The following is a 19,601-nucleotide window of genomic DNA, read 5'->3' as shown; positions in this document are numbered from 1 at the left end:
AAATATGAAAGCAATCGTTGCTTTCATACTTACATTTTGTAGCATTCTCAAGAAAGTTTTAAAGTATTAAGACAAGTACCAAATCCGTTCCTCCCTTCCTAATGCATCTTGCCTCCCTCCTACTCAAGAATATAGAATCTTCCTGGGACATTATCATTAAAATAAAATAATAACAATAATAAATATAATTCTCCCTCTTGATTCTGAATTGCTTTCCGTCTTCCACCTCATTTCTCTGATTGCCTTCCTGGGGATACTTCTTGAGAGAATAGCCACCCACAGTGTCTCCACTTCTGAATCTGCCTTTTACTAATCTGTCCACAACTGGCTGGAGGCAGCTTCTACCCTCTATATTTTTTCAGTACTTACCGCTAAATCTGTCGGCAGCAATGCCTCTCACCTGATCTTATTAAATGTTACGACAGCAGCTAATGTATTCACTCTGTCTTCTTGCAGTAACCTCTGCTGGGTTCCCTGGCAGGATGTTCCTCAGTTTGCTATTAAACGTCAGGTTCATCTTACTCGGCCAGACCCTTTACCTCATTGCGGGTATATATAATCCCATATTCCCTCCCACATCTCGGTGTATCTCAGACCTTTGTTTTCTTACCTCTTTATACCATCTCTTTAGGCAAAATAAGCACATATTGCTTTATTCAACATGATATGCTGTTTTTCAAAGTTTGCCTCTTTGCTTTAGACTCTTCCTTTGAGCTTCAGTCCCATTCATCTAACTTCCTACTTGCTGTCTCCATGTGGATGTCTCTTGTTACTCCTACATGCCAACATGTCCCTCCTTATTTTATACTTTATTTTGCCTCCCCTCTGTCCGCCCCCTCCACACTCTTTATTTACTATGACCATACTCACTGGTTTTCTGTGTACAATCCCAGCATAATTCCTAAGAAACCATTCCCTCAGAAATGGTTGGGTTTCTATAAATTCTATAGTAAACATGTTTTTACAAAGCAAACTATTCTCATTTCCAAATCTCAAGATAAATGTGACTTCATCTGAAATGCTGCCTGACAATCCTTTTTTATTATTTTATTTTATTTTATTTATTTTATTTTATTTTATTTTATTTTATTTTATTTTATTTTATTTATTTTATTTTATTATTTATTTTATTCATGGGAGACTCCGAGAGAAAGGTAGAGGCACAGGCAGAGGAAGAAGCAGGCTCCCTGCAGGAACCCTGATGCAGGACTCAATCCTGGGACTTTAGGAGCCAAAGCAGATGCTTGACCACTGAGCCACCCAGGTGTCCCATCTGACAATCTTTATAAAGCATTCCCCAATTTACAGAGTTTTATCTCCTACCTTATTTCTTTTAAGCAGATATTTTAATTATCATGTATTTCATTTAGTTTATCTTATCAGAAGAGCTAGAATTATTTTCTATACTGCTAGGAAAACAGCAACTTTTACAAACTACAATTTATTGTTTTTGTATCACTCATAATTTTGATTTTAAACTTTCTAAAAGAGCGGTTTGAATTTAATTCAACATTTATGACCTTTGTACATATAAAAAATCATAACTATAAGCAAAAAAAAATGCTGTAGATATTCCTAAGCCTTCTTTGAATTCACAGTCCAACTTTTTGTTTTTTTGAGTCACAGTTATTGATGTCCATGCTTTATATGGGATGCTATTAGAGAATTGACAGATGCAGGGAAAAAAGAAATCTTTTATTTTTCCAAAGACTTCTTCATCATCATATCCTGGATTTCAAATGAAACCACACTGGCACACATTTTGCAAGTTCTGGTATCAGCATTTTCTTAATTTCAGCAGAAGTGATCAATAATCAGGACTCCTATTCCTTCTTTAAATAATCCTGAACATCTTGTGTCGGTGGGGATACCTCTAAAGATCTACCCACCAGCAATAACAGTTACATGCGCTCTTACATGAGCATATTCTTTAATTGTACGTACTGTGTCTACACCAAAAAAAACTGTTTCATTACTTGTACTTCCTGAGAACTTGAGCCAATTCCAATCCTGCTCTCTTCCCTGGATCCTTGCATGAATCCCTTGCCCATATTTAGAAGTTGAAGGGAAATACCCTTTCCTTTATGTTAGTTAATTAACTTAATAAATTACATTAATTAATATGAGAGGCCCTGCTACGTCTGCAAATTCCTTTCCCCTACGGACTGAGAATTTTGTTACGTAAAACATGACTTCACTAATATAGGCACATATGAACTGCCTGACCAAATGTGCCCATAGGCACACAGTGATAATTACGCCTATTTTGAGTACAAAAAAATGGTTTCCTGGACCATCGTAACAGAAAGGCAGTATTAAACAGACAATGAATACTAAGTTCAGAGATGTTAAAATGCAAAATGAAATCCCAAAGATGCATTTTAGGATTAGTAAAAATAAAGGATATCTTGGGTTGACATTTTTTATTGGCCAATGAATGCTTCCTCTGGACAGAAAGGCACATGAGGTTTGGTCTATTTGGTTCCACAACCTTGAACAATAGGCCTAAGGTAGAGAGAGTTTTATATATATGAATACTATATATATATGTAAAATATATATATATTTGATAGAAAAAACACACTTTGACTATTTGGCTAAATCTGACTATAAAATATACAATTATACCTATTTAAATTATACACATATATAATTAGATATAAAAATAGGTATATCATTTTATTAAATTCTCTCTATGTCTTTCAACCGAAATTTGGAAATTTAACACCTAATATTTAACATTATAACATATTTTTTTCCTTATCAAACAGATGCGGAGACCTCTAAACTCTGCTCTTTAATGTAACTGTCTTCGTAAACTGGAGGAGTCTAGTTATATCATACAAAGAATTGAAAAACAGTATGAAGACAGTTTTTCCCCAGAAAAGTTTTGTGAATGTTTTGTGATTGCAATACATTACTTTCTATTTAAAACTCCGAGAGTTGTAGGCTTTGTTTAAAAAATTGGCAGTTATAATTTTACAACCTATGAGAATTGGTGAATTCGCACATAAAGATGCGTCTTGTTGTGTACTTAATGATACATCTTCTCTCACCTCACCTAAGAGAAACGGCAGGGTTTTACCCTGACAATGTCACAGCTGTTTTAAATTCTCTTACTTAGACATTTCCCAGCTTTTATAGCTTCTGCAGCTGTCAGCAGCAATGACTTTTTCTTTGTTAGGCAAGGAAATGTCTAAACTTATAATTAGACCTCGGTTATGAACTATGTAACTAGTTAATCATAGCTTTCATTAGGGCTTTTGCATTCCAAAGGGATTTGAATGTAGCCAAGAATGGTGGCATGCACCAAACAAAGCCAGCTTGAATTATTTTAGGGTTTATTTTCTAATTTACATAAAAATGTGCATCTTCACCATATGACCCATAATTATCATCTGAACTAATATGCGATATATTTAAATCACCTAAAATGTTTACATCACCTGTACCCTCATTGTTCAAACTTGACTCCCTTTTTTAGTTAAATCACTTTAATTACATCACTGGAATATGTGTAAGCAAATAGCAACCATGTTTAACTGAATAACTATCAGAATATTGTCATATTAACACAGATAATCATACTAATACAAACACATGTACAAAAATCATGCATTTTAGATTAAACTGTAATATAATGCTTATATTGCTTAATTAAAGATAAATCATTAAGTTTCAGATTATTTTGAGTTAATGAGGCCTAGTCAATGTGTGATTTTGTAATTTTTCACTACTTTTCTTTAACAATATTTCCATAAAGCTTTCAGTAGACAGTCTGACCTCTCACCACTTGTATTTCACTCACTGTGAAAGCTTCACTCATGAATTAAGTCTGACTGATTTTTTTCTTCCCACCAGCACTGCTATTCAAGGGTGTTCAACATAATCTTATAGACGTGTATCAAAGGATACAAAAAAAAAAAAAAAAACAAAACTTGGCAATATTTGATTAAAAGAAAGTTACTTAAATCATGTAAAATACAGTCAAAATGAAATTTAAATTATCCTCCAAATAAAAATAAAATAAATTAAAACATTCCGAGGCAACTTGCAGGCCCCCTCCTAGAATTATCTATCTGGAATCCACAAGCTTCTCACTTACTCACAATGTTTACCACTGTCAACCTTCAAAGTAAACTAGCCAGTTATTTTATCAGAGACATAGGTTGACTGAGGACTCGCGGAGGAATTGCAATCTGGGACAAGGAAGCTGTGGCAAACCATAGGTAAGCCCTGAGATCAAAGGGGAGAGGAACCGCTACTTTTTAAACAAAAGGAGGAGGATGGGAGGAACCCCTTTCAATGAAAGTCCCTGAAGGAGAATGCAAGTTCTTGGTAGTGATGGGGAAGGGAGGGCCAGCTGAGGACAAAGCACAAGCTGATACCCCACCCCAGGGTCGGGGTGGGATAGCTGTGACTTTTCTTGGAAAGTTTCCAATTGTCTTCATGTAAATGCCTTCTAGAGGGAAAAACCATCTTTAACTTGACAATGGCAAGGCCCCCAGTATCCTGTAGGTCCTCCTCAGCATATGAAGCTCCTTTTGAAATTTCCCTTTTCCTTATCTCCCTTAACTCCCAGGTATATAACCAGTCATCCCTCACAACCCTCTTTCGGTTCCATGGGTCCTGTTCCCACACTTTAATAAAACCACCATTTTGCACCAATGATATCTCAAGAACTCTTTCTCAGTCATCGGCTCTGGACCTCGCCTATATTCCAAAACTGCATCATTAGTATTGGTTTCTAATTGGTCGAGCTTGTTGCTGACCAAGAAGAACTCCTTCCTTCTTGCTGGAGTGGTGAAGTAGAGTTTTTGCTGCTGGGAATCCAATATCTCTTCCTTTGGGGGCTGCAATTAATGAGGATTTGTAGGGCACGAGAGCCTCCTCTCTGGCCTCCCCACTTCGCTCATTTTTTTTCCCTCTGACTCTGCTTTAAATGAGGTTTTCTGGGCAGCCCAGGTGACTCAGGGGTTTAGCTCTGCCTTCAGCCCAGGGCGTGATCCTGGAGACCCGGGACTGAGTCCCACATCGGGCTCCCTGCATGGAGCCTGCTTCTCCCTCTGCCTGTGTCTCTGCCTCTCTCTCTCTCTCTCTCTCTCTCTCTCATGAAAAAATAAAATCTTTTAAAAATAAATTAAAATAAATGAGGTTTTCTTTATTCAGTTTGATACCACTAGAACTGTTTTTCTACTTTATGGATATACATTAGGTCCATTGGTGTGCTCTATTTCCTATTTCAGTAGGGTTTTCTTCTCTTCCTGTCTGGCATAGACTTTACAAATCATGATGCTCAATAACAGCGTTGAAAATACCATAAACCACCTCTGCTCCTTTTTACCTTTTGTTTTGTTTTGTTTTCACTTGGAAATACTCTAACTCCGTTGAACTCAACTTTCAACTGTTTTTTCCAGATCAGAGTTATTAGAGAAACTTCCAACAGAGCAGGCAAAGTTTTGATTACAAATCTCAGTCTGCCCTCAACACAACCAAAAATTCCACCATTTTTTTTTCCCCAGATCAACTTATTCTTTGAAATTACTTTTAAAAATGGCCTTTTCTCCTGTAATTACTCCCCCCAAACACAAGATCAATAGATGATTTTGTCACCTAAATTACAGATATTAGCGTAACTGTCAGGAAAAAAAAAAGAAAAAACAACCCCTTCCATCTTTATTCTACAAATATACCAACACAAGAGCATTCCTATAGCTCGATATCTTCTACTCCTTTTTTCTTCTTCTATTTAAGCAATGGCTGGAAACTTAGCCCCTGGACCAAAAATGGCCCCATTGTTTATTTTGGCAAATAGAATTTTATTGAAGTACAGCAAAGCTTTTACCTGTTGATGTCTGCTTTTGTGATCAAATGACAAAGTTGGCTAGTTTTAAGAAAGACTGTTCTTCAAGGCCTAAAATATTTATACTTTACAGAAAGAGTTTCCCAAATCTTCACTAAAAACAAATAATAATTCTCATCTAATCGTGAACTTGAAAATGTTTACTTGGGACTTCATCTTGTTCAGTCTTCTTAAGAACATTTTTAAGTTACTTTATTTTGTATACAGACTTTTTCTCCAGACTAGATCCTTTCCTATTGCCCTGTAACTATCCTCGAATATCTCTTATTTTGTATAAGCAACAACAACCATCAAGCACCTGACCCTTAACTAAATACCCCCGTGTAGCTATCTCAATTATCTCTTCTCCTTTTATTTATTTATTTTTAAATATTTTATTTGTTTATTCACAAGAGACACACAGAGAGAGGCAGAGACACAGGCAGAGGGAGAAGCAGGCTCCATGTGGGGGGCCCGATGCGGGACTCGATCCCAGGATCCCAGGATCAGGACCTGAACCGAAGGCAGACACTCAACCATGGAGCCACACAGGTGCCCCATCTCCTCTCCTTTTAAACCAAAATAGTTCTAGTCGCTTTTATTCCTAACAGCCATATTATCACTCCCCCCTCTTTTCACTACAATTTGGGTCTAATTTCCAAAATCCATCAAATCAGTTGATGTAAAGCTCACCAGGAGCCTCCCTCAACTATGAAATGGTTCCAAATATATCTATTCATCAGAATCATGTGGAGGGCTTGGTAAAACACAGGTTGCTAAACCAAGATTACTGAAATAAATTTGTAAATGGCTGACTGCCTTTTTTTTTTCTTTTTTTTTCCCCATCAGATGAGGAGGTGGAAGAGAGGAGTGGGTAGAAAAAGGTAGCCTCTCCACCAGGCAGAACTTATGTGCCTGTCTGCAGGCATTTATTTGCAAGTGCATCAGTTATTTACAGCCTCTATAATCACAAAGTGCCTCAAAGACAAAGAAAGCCCCAAATTCTCTTTGAACCAATATCAGATTCAGACAACTGGGAGGAATGTACTTTAAACAATGCATAGTTTACCAATGAATCACAAATGTTTCCCTTTGGCTTTTAAATCCCAATTTGTAAACTACTTTTTTTTTTTTTTTTTTTTTGAGAATGACTATTTGATTAAGTGGCTACTTTGATCCCCATACAATGCTGAGTTTTGTAAGAGCAAGAATCCAATCTCTTGCTTATCTCTCCATCCCCAGCACAGTGTTAACACAGTGCCCTAAAGGTAATCACTGTGTGGCACCTGGGTGGTTTAGTAGGTTCAGCATCTGGCTCTCAATTTTGGCTCAGGTCATGATCTCATGGGTTGGAGGACTGAGCCCTGCATCAGGCGCCCCACTCAGCAGAGAGTTTACTTGAAGATCCTCTCCCTCTGTCCCTCCCCCTACTTCTCTCCCCCCACTCACTCTCTTTCTCTCCTTCTCTTAAATAAATAAATCTTAAAAAAGATAAATAATGAATAAATGAAGATAATAGTTACTCAATAAATATTATTTCAATAAACGATAACCATAATCAGAGTTAATTAAAATATTTGAATAAATCTTTAATTAATATTAATAGATAACATTAATTCTATCACATTCATGACAAAGAATATAAATAGAAGAATTATAAAACAGCACTAATGTCTAAGACCATGGGTTTTAGAGTTAGACATAGATTCACTCTGCTATTTTTATGCATACACATTTAAAATTCAATGGCCAATTAAATGATTTTATATCAACTATATGAGCAGAAAAAATGATTTTATATCAACTATATAAGCAGAAAATTAAAAACGAAACACTATCATATATCCCCCCAAATGTGACTTTACTGTAACAACCAATTTCAGATTTCTAAATTGGAAATCTAATTCAGAGTTACAATTCATAAATTGATATCACCTTTTCACACATTTGTTAGTAAAACTATGAATCATAAAATATCTTATTATAAAATGAGTCTGAAAAAATACTAAGCTTGTATAAACTTTTAATAACCAAAATAAATGTTTGAAATATCAGAAATATGAAGAAAAAACAAACTCTTTGAAAACATAAATAATATAATTAAAGAAGCTGCAGATAAGTTATAAGGATGTGGATGTGTTGAAAAAATGATGGTAAGATAATGAGTTAGGGACAAAGGGGGCTGGGCAGGGCTAGGTAGCTCCATGGAAGCAGGCTTACAAAAATCCCCAAAATGCTGAGGTGTAAGGAAACCAGAAATGGGGAAATAAGCTAGACCACCCTGCCCTAAGGTGTGGGTGGGGAGGGTGTCTTGTTATAACAGCTACTTGTTGACAGCAAAGAATAACCAGACCCCAAAGAAGAAGTAAGTCATTAAAGATGTTATCACTAGTCCTTACTCGGTGGTGATCTCAATGGAGATGTTAAAAGGATTTAGGTTCCCTGGTTGGCCCTCAATAAAAGACCAACCTTACAAGCCCCCAGTGGCAACCCTGTTGGGACCCCTCTCACTTCTGAGGGCTTTCTCTGTATCTTAATAAATTTCTATCGATAAACTTCTATCACTTTACTCACTCTCTTGTGTCCAAGAGCTTCATTCTTAGACCCCATGAGATAAGAACCCAGCTCTTCCGTATCAATAATAGTTTTCTGGACTTCCTTAAAGTTAACTAAAACATACTCATTCTTTCTCTCCGGGAGTAGACATGCTGTGATTAGTTCTCTGTGCTTCATAACAAATTACTTCAAACTTAGCAGCTTCACACAACCCTCATTTATTTTCCTATACTTATTATGCATTAGAAATCCAGGCATATTAGCTATGAATATCAGAATACTGCTATGAATGCATTAGCCAGGATTGAAATTTCTGTTTGAAAGACCTACCGGAGAATGATCCTCTTTCTTGTTCTCATGATTTTCGACAGCATTCCGTAGCTTGTGGTCATACCATTCGTGGTAGCTTGCTTCTTCAGAGACAGTAAGAGAAGTTCTAGGTAGACCAACCAACAGATAGATAGATTAGGTGATAGATGATAGATAGATAGATAGATAGATAGATAGATAGATAGATAGATTGATAATAGACTGATAGATGATAGATAGATAGATAATAGATAGATAAAAAAAAGGAAGAAGAAAGATATGAGGAGTGGAAAGAATGCCCAGGGACAGAGTCTCCAAGTCCTTGAAGGGGAATGATAGAAGCGTGAGCTGGAGGTAGACGGTGATAAATAAGATACCTATTTTTTAATAGGCTTTTGCCAGGGGGCACAACATCCATATCTTGTGGTTTCTGAGACCTTGAGGCTGACAAAACCAAAGACCTCAGATGCCAAGCATGTACTCTCTTCTTCCTCTGCCCCAGGATAACCCCTACACTCATTTTAATGCATTTGCATTGCAGGCACTGCCCCTACCAGCCGGGTAGAGAAAAGCTGCCATGATGGTTGGGGTACAAACCTTCCTTGGTCAAAAATTCCCCTTCTCAACCTGGGAAGAGTTTCCCAAATGATTCGAAGCAGCCTCCAGTAGATACCACCCCACGGTCTGTCAGAGCTCCTCCCAGCTCAGAGAAATCCAGTAATACCCAGTCCTAAAATGACCCAGGGCCTGGTTCCATCAATCAGAACCTGCCTGCTCTCCCACCTCAAGAGTGTTCTTTTGCTTTAATAAACTGTGCTGCACAGCTTGTTACTTTCCTCCGGCCTGTCTTCCTTCATTGGAGCCTGGATCTCCATGTAAATCTTCTGGTGGAGGAATCCAAGGACAAAGATCTCCATTCATATAACGCAGACTCTCTCCCAGTTGACCGAGGGATAGATAGATGGATGTATAGACACGGTAAATAGATTCACTAGCAAGTTCGAGCCTTGTAAAAGATCACAATGGGAGTTATTTCCTTCTACCTTTGCCATCAAGTAGTGAAGGAAGGGTCATACCATCCTGTTTGCATGGAGTGCTGGTTACAAGTACATCACAGATCTGACCCACACTCAGTAAGCGGGAATCCCACAAAAATGTCACCACCGAAGGCCTGGGTTGTTCAGAGTCACCCTGGCATGTGATCACGACATTGTCTAATGCAAACTCTTGAGGCATTTCACAATTTTCAAAGATTAGTGTTCCATATAAGACTATTATTTAAGAACTTTAGTAGAAGAGATTTTTTTAAGTTTCATTTTGATATGAAAATGATCTTCTAAGCAACCAGTAGGTCCTAGATTCTACATGTGTCTAATTTACTCAGCTGTGTGCTATTTACCTGGCAAACTAGACTGATGAAATATTAGGAATAATCTACTAGCATTTAAAATATAAACATGAAGTGGATTGAAAATGAACTATGGATTGAAATCCTTGAAAGAGCTACTTTTCTGTTCTCCATTTACCTTTCTGTAGTCATTCTTAGAAATGACAAGGTTGGTGACAGCTATTCTCATATTATTAAGATTTCTTTTCAAAAGCAGTAATATTTTAAAGGGAAAAAGAATTGAAAACATGCACAAGAATAGATAAGCAGAGTATGGACAGACACAAGTGTGACTATCATGCCTACCATATTGCATCCATCGCCTTCCTCTTCCTACTGATTTGTGACTTCATATATTCATTATTTACTCTCAAAGAAGGGAAAAAAATGGTATTTAAAGGAGGAAAGAGATTTTATTCAATACTACTGCAAAAAGGAGGAGACTTTAGTGTAACCTGAGCTCACCTCTGATCTGTACAGAGGTGACTGTGTTTTCAAAGGAGGATGAGGAGGTCAGGAGGGGATCAAGGTAGCAGAATGAGTCAAGGAAGTGGGAGATGACACAAAAAGTGGTAGAAAGCTTGTTCCTGTTCAAAGTGATGAGACCATCTGTGCTGTCATCTAACTGGCACTTATCCATGTTAGGTTCCTACTTTCCCACAGAGCCTGCGAGACATGAGGCTGTCTTTCTTGATGATTACTTTTCTAAGGGATGGCTTCCAGCCTAGGGAAGACACTCTTGCATCGTTAAATATACTTATACATCATCAAGGAAGAGAAAAAAGATTTGCAAGTGTAGATATTCTTGAGTAAATGTTCTAAGAAAATGTTCTAAGAAATAGGTCTGAGGCCTATTGTCAGGTGTTGACTGGAATAAACAGTAAATTGTCTCAGCAGCCTTGGGCTTTCCTAAGCAGGAACTCAGTCCTGGGACAGCTGAGTTGTCCTAGGGACACAACCTTAGGATGTTAGAAGCTGTGCTCCTTTGGTCAAGTCTCTTGCTGTGGGTATGGGGACTTCCATCAAATCTTTCCTGCCAAGAGTTTTTGTAGTTCTTACCATTCTCCTTATTTATTCCCTTGCCAACCCTGTTGGCATATCTGTGGTGGGTTTTGGTGAAAATTATGTACTTTTTTTTTTTTTTTGTACTTTGTTTTAAATAGCAAGGGAATTTGGTGAAAATGTGCAAAGACGAAAACCCGTGTGTATCTACAGCTATGTCCTAAAATGAAAACTTCTTCAAAAGAGAGGTTTCTTAATCCATATGTTATTTGTTTCCTCACTGGGCACCTACAAACTGAACCTGAATGGTAATTGAGAAGAGGAATTTCCATTAATAAATGTGCTCCCTTATTTGGGAAGATCATTTGAATGTCATTAAGTTTAGGACAATGTTATGAGAAGAAAATAAATGGCAAGGTGATGAAAGGAGCCAGGCTGATGCTGAAAAATCAGGTTGTTACTTCAGTTAACAGTCAGTAGAAGAAAAAAAAAAAGATATATATGGTTGTGTGTATCTATATATCTATATATATAGAGAGAGAGAGAGAAAAGACACTTCTGGTAGGAATTTATTCAAATACTTTAAATAATAAGATTTGTTGATAGTTAAACAACTTTTAACAAACATAAACTTCCTCAAATTGTCAATTAAGAACTTGAGGTGTGTATGTGTGTGTGTGTGTGTAAAAAAAAGGGGAAAAATACGGTTCAGTTCTAGACCACTGAGTGACGTGGATATCACATTTGGGATTGTTGGCAGTTCACAGGGGTCATTTTTGTGGTCTAGACAGTGTCTGTGGGGTTCATCTAACCTGGGCTGTCTGGTCCCAGCTTGGCTCACTATTGTTTTTGGGTAGTGGGTTCTGAGAGCTGGTGGTCCACGCTTCCTCTTGGCCGTTGAGTCAACTGTCTTCCTCATGTTTCTAAAATCTGTTGGATCAAGAGAACTCAACTCTGCATTCATTGACAGAGGATTGTAGCCTCAAATATCTGTGGTAGAAGCATTAACACATTAAGCATGGAAGCATTAAGCTACAAATCAGGGCTTTCATGTTGGTTTTATTTTGTTTTACGGATATCTGATTGTTAAATATTTACCAGCATACTGTTGAGTTGATCCATTGCCAAAAAAACAAAAATATGTGGCATGGTATTTGGGAGATGGGAGATCCCCCCCCAAAAAAAATGAAATTGAATTTTGAAAACTTGGAGATTCATGTTAGGAAATTGAAAAAAAAAAAAAAAAAAAAAAAAAAGAGGTAAAACTGAAACCTCTGAAGCATCCGGATATTGGTGAAGTGATTTCAAAACCTGAAAATAATAGTGTGCAGTGACTATTATTTGTTATTACAAGATAGAGATGGGTGCAGACATAGGTTGGCTAGTTTTGGGGCAAAGATTGAAGAAAATAGTTTCCAGAGATGGAAGGCCTTATGAGACTGGAATTATTGCCTGTCTTGCTCCATTAAAGAGGATGAGATCAGATTGACAAATTTTAAAGGGACAAAGATCCTGTAAAATTTCTCAATCTAAAGAAGTGACTTAGCTTTGCGGTTCCCTCATGTTGTGAGAGCAACGTCTGAGCCTTTTGCCATAATGTGCAATACTCCTCATGTTATGTTTCCTTCTTTCCTTTCTGGTGTTGTTTTTCCCTTTTCCCTTAACTTCAGTTATTCCAGACTGCTTTGAGTAAAATGATTACTTATCACTTCTGAGACTTTGGATTGATAATCTCTCTTTAGAAGGTCACCTTCCAAGCCCTAAACTGGTAACACCCAGTTTTCCTGAGGACCACTCTAGTTGTCTTTTCCAAGATTATTTTTCTGACCATCCGCGGATGATGTTAAAAAGGAGATGACAGTCTCAAAATGGAATCAGTTGTGCTCAGCCCCACATCCGCAAACCAAGCCCTAATGCTTAATTAACCGTGTTGTAGTTTCAGCCTCTCCCAGGAATCTTTAAGCAGTCCACCTGGAATAACCGGGTCAACACTAGGAGGTGATCCCCTGATAGACCCTTCTGTTCCCCTTTGGAAAATGACCATCCTTAAAACAATGCTTTTTTTTTTTTTTTTTTGCTAAAATTTCCTTTTTTCACCTCCTTTTTGCCTTTAAAAAAACTTCTCCATTTCTACAGCTTGGTGGAGCTCCTTTCTATTGTCAGATGGAATGTTGTCTGATTTGTGAATCATTGAATAATGCCAATTATTCCCTGTAAGTAGTAGTAATTGAGTTACTGCTGTGAATTTTCCACAGCTGATCACAAATCCATTGGAAATCTGATTCCATAAAGTCATGCAATGTTTGCCATGATTTTCATATAAAATCCTTGCAATGGCCAGCTGCTCTGTATTTAAATCATATAATTTGTTGCCTAATAAGTTCTTACTTCATTATCCACAGAATGTCAGTTCTAAAAACGGAGCTCTGAGGTACCAACCACAGTGCAAATCCCATTAGTTTTCAGGCTTTTAGTTGCCATGCAAAGTTCAAGTTGAAGGAAAGAGAAAAGCATAATGGGTGGTGATGATCATAAAGTACCTATATTTGATGTTTGCTTTCCAAATGATTCTGAGGAAATTATTATCATTTGACATATTCTAGTTTAAATTAAAACAATTTTCAACATAGAATACTGGTGGTATTTTGTTCTTTCTGCCAAGAAATACACAATAGCCACAAAGAAGGGAAAACAGTTACTCTGGGAATGTTTTTGTTTTTGTTTTTTTACAAAGGGAACTGAGAATATGGATTTTTTTAAGCATTTTAAAAATGATTTTTGAACACTATTTTAGCTTTCATCATTAAATTTATATTTTTTTCAGTTATTGAATATGCATATTGTTTCCTGGTATCTATTTTAAGTAATTCTAATACATACACAGACACACAAACTCATACCCAGGCAAACAAGTGTAAGTACAGAACCACACAGACACAAACACATGCAGATACAGAGATTCAAAAACTTGATATAAAACAAAATGAAATGATGCTCTAAATAGTGTACAAATATAGAATTTTGCTTCCAAAAGTAATTGTGAATGTTACAAGCAGCCCAAAAGCCACTAATTGTAAGCTTCCCCCCACCCAAAAAAATAGAACACTTAGGAAAAAACTTATATTAATATACTTAAAAATTCATACCTTATATTTTTCAGATTTAGTTATAATTCTGTGATACAGACTGTGTTCTATTTTTTATTTTATTTTTTTAATAAATTTATTTTTCATTGGTTTTCAATTTACCAACAGACGGAATAACACCCAGTGCTCATCCCGTCAAGTGTCCCCCTCAGTGCCCGTCACCCATACACCCCAACCCCCCGCCCTCCCCTCCTTCTATCACTCTTAGTTCGTTTCCCAGAGTTAGGAGTCTTTATGTTCTGTCTCCCTTTCTGATATTTCCCACACATTTCTTCTCCCTTCCCCTATATTCCCTTTCACTATTATTTATATTCCCCAAATGAATGAGAACATATAATGTTTGTACTTCTCTGATTGACTTACTTCACTCAGCATAATACCCTCCAGGTCCCTCCACTTTGAAGCAAATGGTGGGTATTTGTCATTTCTAATGGCTGAGGAATATTCCATTGTATACATAAACCACATCTTCTTTATCCACTCATCTTTCGATGGACACCGAAGCTCCTTCCATAGTTTGGCTATTGTGGACATTGCTGCTATAAACATCGGGGTGCAGGTGTCCCGGCGTTTCATTGCATCTGCATCTTTGGGGTAAATCCCCAGCAGTGCAATTGCTGGGTCGTAGGGCAGGTCTATTTTTAACTCTTTGAGGAACCTCCACACAGTTTTCCAGAGTGTCTGCACCAGTTCACATTCCCACCAACCGTGCAGAGGGTTCCCCTTTCTCCACATCCTCTCCAGCATTTGTGGTTTCCTGCCTTGTTAATTTTCCCCATTCTCACTGGTGTGAGGTGGGATCTCATTGTGGTTTTGATTTGTATTTCCCTGATGGCAAGTGATGCGGAGCATTTTCTCATGTGCTTGTTGGCCATGTCTATGTCTTCCTCTGTGAGATTTCTCTTCATGTCTTTTGCCCATTTCATGATTGGATTGTTTGTTTCTTTGCTGTTGAGTTTAATAAGTTCTTTATAGATCTTGGTCATTTGCAAATATCTTCTCCCATTCTGTAGGTTGTCTTTGAGTTTTGTTGACTGTATCCTTTGCTGTGCAAAAACTTCTTATCTTGATGAAGTCCCAATAGTTCATTTTTGCTTTTGTTTCTTTTGCCTTCGTGGATGTATCTTGCAAGAAGTTACTATGGCCGAGTTCAAAAAGGATGTTGCCTGTGTTCTCCTCTAGGATTTTGATGGATTCTTTTCTCATATTTAGATCTTTCATCCATTTTAAGTTTAGCTTTGTGCATGGTGCAAGAGAGTGGTCTAGTTTCATTCTTCTGCATGTGGATGTCCAATTTTCCCAGCACCATTTATTGAAGAGACTGTCTGTCTTCCAATGGATGGTCTTTCCTCCTTTATCGAATATTAGTTGACCATAAAGTTCAGGGTCCACTTCTGGGTTCTCTGTTCTGTTCCATTGATCTATGTGTCTGTTTTTGTGCCAGGACCACACTGTCTTGATGACCACAGCTTTGTAGTACAACCTGAAATCTGGCATTGTGAGGCCCCCAGATATGGTTTTCTTTTTTAAAATTCCCCTGGCTATTCAGGGTCTTTTCTGATTCCACACAAATCTTAAAATAATTTGTTCTAACTCTCTGAAGAAAGTCCATGGTCAGACTGTGTTCTTCAAATTTCTTATTTCTTTAAGAGCAAAAGCTATGAGCAATCACAATATATCTTAATCTCTAATTTTAAATGTAATACTTTGTTTAAATTATTATAAGTGTGAGTATAAGATAGGGTCTTTGTAACCCAGAGTGTGTTAGCATTAAGGAGGCAAGTTATGCTGGCCAGATTCCACTGTGGAGCTGTAATTACACAATATATGGGATTGTGGTTTCAAGTAAAATCACCACCATGGAAGATAGCCCTGCAACCTGTGTGAAGAGGCTTTATCTGGCACCATATATAATGTCAGGTTCCATATGATATGTTGTCCACCGGGTTGTGTGAAGTAATAGGTTCTCTATTTTAATTTGAATGAAGCAATATAGTATCAAGTAAGAAAAAAATCTTTATTAAATATTAAGTCAGAAATAAATAAATAAATGTTAATTCAGGATTTTAAGACATTTGATTAAATCACGTTGAGCAAAGAGTAGAATTATGTGGAAGTAATATAATGCAGGTATGTAGAGAAGATGAGAAATTCTCCATGGCAAGTGCCATTGATTGTAAGAGAAACCTGTGGGAGCCTATTTCAGATTAATTACAAAAGAAAATCGAAAATTCAACATAGTAAAGAGGATGGCATTGTAAATGATCAGTTGTTTACAAAATAGCTTTTGTTAATCTTTTCAAATAGATTCATAAAGTGGGATTATATCAAAATTTGCAAAACGCAGTCTTTATGGTTATGAGACTATTTTCACCTATAAAGTTGAACAATCAAGCAAAGAATAAGCCCATAGAGATTATTGGAAACAACACTTTAACATTTGGTACTTAAAGCACTCAAACATAAACATATTCCATCTATCAGAACACTTTCAACTTTTGAGAATGATTACTTGGGATAAATTTTATTGTATCACATATGATTTTTTAAAAAATTGTATTTGAAGCCTTCAAAAAAGTGTATTAATTTAAATTAAACTAAACTCAAAATCTGGCTACATGTTAGCAAAAAAATCCATACAGAATGTACATATAATCATAGAAGTCGTTAAGTTTGATGTTTTTGATACAAAAATATGCCTGTTTATTTCATATATGTCAAAGTAGAGTTTTATTGAGAGAAAACACAGCAAAAATCTGACATAAAGGAAATTGCTCCAATTATCACGACTCAGATTCTTAAGGTATCAGTCTCCAGAAGCTTGACTGGAACAACCAACTGAAAACCAAAAATGATCCAAATAATACAATTCTTTGACTACAGCTCCCACAAGGACTTATGGCAATGAAGATAGGGGTTGTTGATTGAAATCGGAATAATGGGTATGGAAGAGTCATACCTGCTGGAAGATGACCCAAAGCTGGATGAAATAAAGAACATTTAATTTGGGGTCATCAGCACAGTAGTTTCTGCACTGGGATAATATGCCAGAGATGCTTCCTGAGAAGAAGAAACTTTTTGTTGTTGTTTTTGAGAGAGAGAGAGAGAGAGAGAGCATTGTGGGGAGGGAGAGAGAGAATCCTCAAGCTGAGTGTGGAGCCCAATGGGGATACTCAATCCCAGGACCCTGAAATCATGACCTGAGCTGAAGTCTCTTAATGGACTGAGACACCCAGGTGTCCCTCTAGAAGAAGAAACATTTTGCTTAACAAGAGAAGGGACCAGAAGAAAAGAGAAATGCTTTTCTTCCCTTTTTTTAAAACCATTTCACAAGACCTCAACTCAAAAGGAAATTTGGGCTCTTGGCATCTCAAACTTTTTCCCCCTTTTTCTCTCTTAGAAGATTTCTTATTAATCCTTATATCCACGAAAAATGGTAATTATAAGAGTTACTAATATAGTAGTACTGTAGGTGAAAATGCTTCCCTGTAAAATGAGAACATAGAAAATGTTTATATATCTTCCTTGGGCGCATTAACTTACCAAATAACAGTAACCATTATGGAGGTCTTCATAAAATAGTCTAATTTCTAGTCATTTAAGCTTGTCTCTAGAAGTATAAATAGTGTATAGAATGTGGACTAAGGGCAGGACAGTATGTAAAACAGGCTTAGTTTTCTCTAATCACTGCCTTCTAATAAACCCCGTGTCTTACTCTTTCCCCAACTCTTGAATATATCTTGGGCAGACTCTGAATTTGTTCGGTCATTTTTACATTTTTAACTATAAGAATAATCCAATTTTTATCTAGGTCAATCTATCCAAAAATTCTACCCCACATCTAGTTAAAGGTAATTACCATCCCTCCAAGCTTAAGGACCAGCAGAAGAATTTTGTGAGTAGTAATTAAAATTTATTACTGTAAATATGTGTATATATATATATATATATATATATATATACACATAGACGGAGACATTACATATGGATATATATATATATATATATTGCATCATGCATTACTTAATCTGTCCAAAATTGTTTCCACAAACTTGATAGACTTTCCAAGAAAACATTATAAGCTAATATAATTTATCAAGGAAATGGTATTTAGCCAAAGTGAAATTTAGTATTAATATACAACAGAATAGCAATCTATTATGTCACTATTATATGATCGCAAAGAAAGAACATTGATGTACATGGCTTTAATTCTGAGCTTTTTTTTTTTTTTTAAGATTTTATTTTTAAGTAATCTCTATACCCAACACAGGTCTCAAACTCACAACCCTGAGATCAAGAACCACAAGCTTAACCGACAGTGCCAGGCAGGTGTCCCTTAAATTCTGAGATTTTTATTTTGCCATTTAGGAAGTAGGATAGTTCTTGGACTATGGACTTTCATTTAAAGTCCCTTAAAAAGGACTGCTTTTTAAGTGGTTTGATTCCATTACACTTTATTTTAAATAATCAGTTTTCTATTACATACTAAGTTTATTTTCTTAGCTTATTCTCCTGTATTTGACTCGGGCAGTTGAGAACACTGTGCTTAGTGTTAATAGCCTCATTATTATTTTCCTTTGTCCTTGGTTTCAAGTTAAAACAAGTGACGAAACAACAAAAAATAATCAAATGCTTTCAACCCCAAGTTCTTGAAATTTCATCTACAATTAGTATTCCTCAGGTTTCCCTTCTATTCACAGTAGCATAGATAAAACACCTCTTCCACCCGCTGAATTCCAGAAAAGGAGTATTAGAGATGCAGGTTTATTTTCCTCCAATGATATCCCTGACAATGAATAATGTCAACGTAATTGAAAATGATAATGCAGTCACTTATTTAAACTGAGAATTAAAGTAACTGACAATGACCACCCCTTAAAGTTGAACATCTAGTGACAAATTTGATAGGAATCAATACAACAGGAGAACAGTCTTTCTCGATATAATTATCCCACTTTGCTGCAATTGTATTGCATTATAATCTTGCCTGTTTGTATGCTGTTAGAATTGTGCAGGACGGTTTTACCTGAATTCCAATTAGATTTTTTTTTTTTAATTTCCACTTTTAAAAGCTCTGCATCAGCACCTGGTTTACAGTGTACGGATCCAGGAATAGGGGTTTCATCATAGGGAAAACCAAGTAAGTATTAAAGAATGTAACCACATACCCAATTGAATGAAGCCTGTTGTCAGATCCAACTCACCACACTATAATTTAAAACAGAAAGTGAACAATAAATGTCTATTAGCAAGATGAAACTAAAGTATAAAAACCATTTCATTTTTCTTGTTGATAGTTTTGTGCCTTTTAATTCTTAATTTAATGGGATCTAAAATATGAACCTACCTTTAAGAA

This window comes from Canis lupus, chromosome 4 (genome assembly GCF_003254725.2).
Source record: "Canis lupus dingo isolate Sandy chromosome 4, ASM325472v2, whole genome shotgun sequence".
In the NCBI taxonomy this organism is placed as follows: Eukaryota; Metazoa; Chordata; class Mammalia; order Carnivora; family Canidae; genus Canis; species Canis lupus.
This window is presented reverse-complemented; position numbering follows the sequence as displayed.